This window comes from Triticum aestivum, chromosome 3D (assembly GCF_018294505.1).
Source record: "Triticum aestivum cultivar Chinese Spring chromosome 3D, IWGSC CS RefSeq v2.1, whole genome shotgun sequence".
Taxonomy (NCBI): domain Eukaryota; kingdom Viridiplantae; phylum Streptophyta; class Magnoliopsida; order Poales; family Poaceae; genus Triticum; species Triticum aestivum.
In genome coordinates, this window is record NC_057802.1 from 561,921,007 (window position 1) to 561,927,029 (window position 6,023).

A 6,023-nucleotide genomic window follows, 5' to 3' on the forward strand; every position below is an offset into this window, starting at 1 on the left:
CTTGAACAAATGCGGAATAAACCTAGCGGTTAATTTGTCAAGCACAAAACCTAAAACGACTAGGCTCAGCTATGTGCACCAACAACTTATGCTAAGCAAGATAAACAACTATGTGATAGCAAGATATATGACAAGGAACAATATGGCTATCACAAAGTAAAGGGCTCAGGTAAGAGATAACCGAGGCACACGGAGACGACGATGTATCCCGAAGTTCACACCCTTGCGGATGCTAATCTCCGTTTCGAGCGGTGTGGAGGCACAATGCTCCCCAAGAAGCCACTAGGGCCACCGTAATCTCCTCACACCCTCGCACAATGCAAGATGCCGTGATTCCACTAAGGGACCCTTGAGGGCGGTCACCGAACCCGTACAAATGGCAACCCTTGGGGGCGGTCACCGAACCCGTACACTTTGGCAACCCTTGGGGGCGGTCACCGAAACCCTTCAAATTGCTCGGGGCGATCTCCACAACCTAATTGGAGACCCCGACGCTTGCCCGGAGCTTTACACCATAATGATTGAGCTCCGAACACCACCAACCGTCCAGGACGCCCAAGCACCCAAGAGGAACAAGCTCTAGGGTACCAAGAACCCAAGAGTAATAAGCTTCTCAACTTGTAGCTTCCACGTATCACCGTGGAGAATTCAAACTGATGCACCAAATGCAATGGCAAGGGCACACGGAGTGCCCAAGTCCTTCACTCTCAAATCCCTCCAAAGCAACAAAAGCTATGGAGGAATATGAGAGGAAGAACAAGAAGGAGAACACCAAGAACTCCAAGATCTAGATCCAAGGGGTTCCCCACACATAGAGGAGAAAGTGATTGGTGGAAATGTGGATCTAGATCTCCTCTCTCTTTCCCCCCCAAAACTAGCAAGAATCCATGGAGGGATTGAGAGATAGCAAGCTTGAAGAAGGTCAACAATGGAGGAAGAACATGAGCTAAAGGGATAAGGTTCAATGGGGAAGAAGACCCCTGTCGGTGTACAATAGTAGGGGCACTCCTTTTGACCCCTTTACTTGTGCACGGGCAGTCAGAGCCGCGCCCACGGCCACACTAAGTAGGGCAAAGGAGGGAAGCCGGAGGCACAAGACGACCAGAGCAACGCCAAGACCAAGAAACACAAAGAGCAAGAGGGCGAGGTGGACTCCCTCGGCAAGACCCTTGCCGGGACGGCCTCCGCAGCCCCGACAAGAGCCTTGCCGGGGCAACTTGCCCGACGCCAGCAGAGCGAGCCACCCTTGAGCCCAAGGGTTCCAATGCGCCAACAACCACATTGGAGCCAAGGCTCGGGAGGCACCTCTGCGGTGGCATGCAGATCTTTGTCAAGATCATAAATACACGAGATCAGATGAGGACCAGAAGACGACGATCCTCGGCAAGATCCTTGCCGAGGAAATCCACGAGACCCCCGGCAAGACCCTTCTCGGGGACGACCACGATGCCCCGGCAAGGCCCTTGCCGAAGACACCTACGGGGCCGCAGCCAGGCCCGCGTCTGCCAAGACTCCACCGCCGTTCCCATGCAGCTGCCAGCCCGACCAGCTGGGCAGGCGCTTGCGTGGCAACATGTAGCTTCCAGACCAGCTTAGCAAGCACCTGCGTGGTGGCATGCAGATCATCGTGAAGACCCTACCACCGCGCCATCTCAGCAGCCTGCCAGCCTACATGGCGTTGCGCGCGTCGTTGGCCTGGACGCGCGTCGGAGCGAGGCGGAGCGGCGACGGACGGGACGGGCCTCGTTGCCATCCCCAGTAAAGCAACGGGACACCTAAGGGAGCGCATTTAATGCGTCTTGTCCCGTAATGAAAAGCGATAAGCTTGCGCACTGTACACCTTTCCACCTCCTGTGTGCCACTGTGGCGACCCCTTTTGTCTATAAAAGGAGCCCCGAGGCATCCAGGAGATGGATTCGGATCTTTTGAGCAACACACACACACACCGTAGCTAGCTCAAGAGCTCAAGAACATTCAAATACATACACCAAAGCAGGACTAGGGTATTACGCATCTTTGCGGCCCGAACCTGGGTAACGATCCTTGTGCTGACCGCCAGACCTGCTCTTTGCACAACCCCGCGCCCGCCAACCGTAGAACGGATCCCCGTGATTCCATAGGTGTCGTTTCCCCGACATCTTTGGCGCGCCAGGTTGGGGAGCGACCAGAGTTGCCGGGGGCTGCGAGCACAAGGATCCAACCGCGGCAATATGAGATTGCCGGGGGGCTGCAAATCTAGATAAGTCTTTTATCCTCTGTCATGCATTTCGGAACAGGACTGGGGCATGTGAAACCTCGTTTTTATCTCTAGGTTGCCATGCTCCCCTTTTTCCTATACCTAAGGATTATTTCTTGGGTCCGGATTTGGTTGTAGCCGCGGCGGCAAGGAGGTAGAACGAGGAGCCTAAAGCCCACTTCATCCCTGCCTCCGCCAAGAGCGCGAGAACAGTCGAGTGGAGTAGGGGGACGGCAAGGCCTGTTTCCGGGCGAAAAACGTTTATCTTAAAACGATAACAAGGATTCGCTCCTTGTCGCGGGATTTACCCACGGACGAAAAACCCGGCAAGCATCCTTTTTTCATTAAAAACATCCCATACAGGTACAGTTCGTACGGAATGAAAAACATGAACAAAGGGAATTACAAGCTTTAAATTTAACGAAGGCCCGCAGGCTTACAAACTAAAAAAGAGATAAGATGCCCGTAATCCCTTTCTTGTCCCTCTCCTCAGGAGGCAGGTCAAGGAGGCGAGAGGGCAAAAGGGGCGCCTAGGCGAGCTACGAGCAGCAGGAAGCACCAAGAGAACACCTCGGTGGCCGCCCACGGGTGGGCCGGTGATGACGGTGCCGGGAAAGGAGCTGGAAGACGAGGCGGCAGGACCGGCAATACGCGATGAAGGTGTCGGTGCCCGCGTACTCCGAGTTGACGGCCTTGCCGCCCGCCCTCTTCCTCTTCCGCAGCCTCCCGACGCCAGCCGCCCAAGGAGACGGCCCCGAGAAGTTCAAGGATCTGCCCCCACCCCCGGCAAACCTCTGCCGGAGGAGCGGCCAGGTGCAGATGCTGCTGCTGCCGCACCCGCCCAGGCGCGGGGCGTCCGACGCCTAGTCGGACTCATCCCCGTCATCTTCCCTGCTGACCTCCTCGTCACTTTCGCTCGAGGAAGAGCTTCCATCGTCGGAATCTCCGTCGGAGGAGCTCTCCACGCAGCACTTCAGGCGAGTTCCAAACTCTCCGAAGACCTTGACGGAGAGCAGGCCGTCCTCCATTAATTTGAAGTAGAGGAGCCCCGCCATCAGGCTGTGGATGCGAGCAAACGTCTTCCATCCACGGCGGAGGTACATAACTCGAGGAGCCGGGATGTCGACGTCGACCTGCGTGCCCCCGTTCCCACAGCCTCTCATGTGCAACCTGAGGGTCTGGGGCGGGTCACGCTCCATCACCCGAGCAAACGGGGCGGGGAGACGAAGACGATGACACGGAAGCTGGCGCAGCCTAATGAAGAACTCGCAGGGCTGGTCTTCAACACGGCCCTCCGCCGGGAAAGGCATCATTGGCGGGGGCAAGGCCGGTGCACCGCCCCGTCCTACTCTTCTCCGAGCACCTCGGCCTCTGCTGCGGCCTCGCCCGCGGCCTCGCCCCCTCCCCCTTCCCCTCGCGGCCGGCTCCACCACCGCGGGCTCCGGAGGAGGAGGGACGCGTTGTCGAGCGGCGACCCTCGCCACCACCATCGAGGGACCGGGATTCCCCTTCTCCATGGCGGGTGAGAGGAAGAAGCAGAAGTGTCACGACCGGTTTTCCAATAAAAATATTTATTGAAAGACCGATCCCTTTTACGGACCAGTAGAGAAGAATCCTCCTCACTGGTAGACAATTTCTTGATCACAGAAGAAAAACCAGGAGTACTAAATATAGTACAAGGTTGAGCGGAGACTGCTCAACAATTTATTACAAACACGCCGATATTACACATAAAGGCGGATAGGGTGGCATAACTACTGACTCACAATAAAAGCGGTGCTGGATATATCACAGTGAAGTGGGTGACATGACTCCTGAATCTAACAGCTCTTCGAGCGTCGGAGTGAGGCTCGAGGATACTTATTGTGGGTGGAGGAAGCGTATATAATACAAGTGACCAAGATCCAGGATCGCACGGGACTGACTGGGATTCCTCTAGGCGTCGGACTCACTATCAAACTCTTCATCCATGAGATCGCCTTCGTCAACATCTAGCCAAATCAACAAGCCAGGTGAGTACTATGAAAGTACTCGCAAGACAGTTCAGACATAAGATATAACAAATGTAAACATGATGCATATGACCAGATTAACAAAGCGCACTCAGAGAATGAGATAGCAATGCATGGGAAAATAAAAGGGAGGTCGGGCGGTAGTCCTCCCGAAATCCCAATGTAGTACTGAAGGCCAATCGAGTGTCTGAATGACTCCTCGAAAGGATACAAATGAAATAACAATGCCGCAGTCGGGCGTCAAGGCGACACCACATAAAGGGCTTATAATGGAATATAAATAACAGTGCGTGCCACAGTCGGACGTCTGAGCGACATCACGTAAAGGGCTTATATCAAAAGTAAATAACGAACGTGCCACAGTCGGACGTCTGAGCGACATCACATAAAGGGCTTATATCAAAAGTAAATAACGAACGTGCCACAGTCGGACGTCTGAGCGACATCACATAAAGGGCTTATATCAAAAGTAAATAACGAGCGTGCCACAGTCGGACGTCTGAGCGACATCACATAAAGGGCTTATATTTCATAACTTAACATTTCAGTAGCTCATGAATTTAAATCATTTCAAGGGAATATTCAGGTACGAGATAAATAAAAGGTTAGTCCATCCACAGGAATAACAATTCAACCGGGTTTACCACTCAAGCTTGTTCACCGGGGATTTACCACGAGGACTGACATAGATATGGATATACTGTCCATGGTCCTTGACCATGGACACGATGATTCGGAAGGATTTGACTCTACAGAGTTTGTACTATTTAACCACAGCCAACGGATTTCAGTAGTCACAAGGGACTAGTTCCGTTTACGGTGTTTTAGGAGAAACACATCTAACCAGTACACACCCATTCAACATTCCGATGCCAGGAATCACCCTCGGCAACGTTCAAGAAAAACTTTGAGACGGGGAGGCTACAACCTCACGTAGCATGGGATCAAATTTATACCACACGCTCTAAGGGGTGCCCCCCTCTCGGTCCCAACCGGAAACACCCATGCCCCCTGACCGGATGACTGGCTTTAATCCAGGGCCATGGAACCCTCATCCCGGCCCCTCTATTTGGTGTGTACAAGGAAAGAGGTTAACAACTTACTAAACCGTATTCTTTGCAGAAAACATGTGGCAGCACGAAAGGGGGAAGAACGGTAACGTGGCTCAGTCCACGTTAACGTCGGAGTTTATCGGATGACGTAAGACTGGCATGCTACAACAATACCATCTTACTACCTTTCATGACACCACATGATCAGGTCATCTCTCATCAAAGATCCTAGTAACTTCGAAACACAGGGTTAGTTGCCTTGCATGCAACGTAATACTCACCGATGCTCACATGCCATGCATAAACCATTCAAGCAAACAATGCAAAACACCTATCATATCAAAGGTTCAAACATGCTTGCCTGGTTCGGAGAAGTCGGAGTCTAGCTCGGCGAAGTTCGCGGCTCCGTCACCTCCTCCGGAACCTACGGTATAACGAAACCGTACACTAACGTGAAAATCATCGCGTGCATAAAATTGTTCCAATTTTTTTCCAAATAAATGCTATAAAAAACTAGACAAAAATACAAGACTTACAGAAAAGAATCAATCAAAAATCATCTTTTATTAAAAAGATATAAGGGTTTTAGTCCAAGGACTGATCTGTGATGAAACAGAAAAGATCCAGGGACTTGTTTGAGAAAACAGAAAACGGTTCGGAAAGAAATGCGTCAGCCCAAAGAGAAAACGCATTTTGCCCGAAGGCGCTATCAGAAAACGGTTC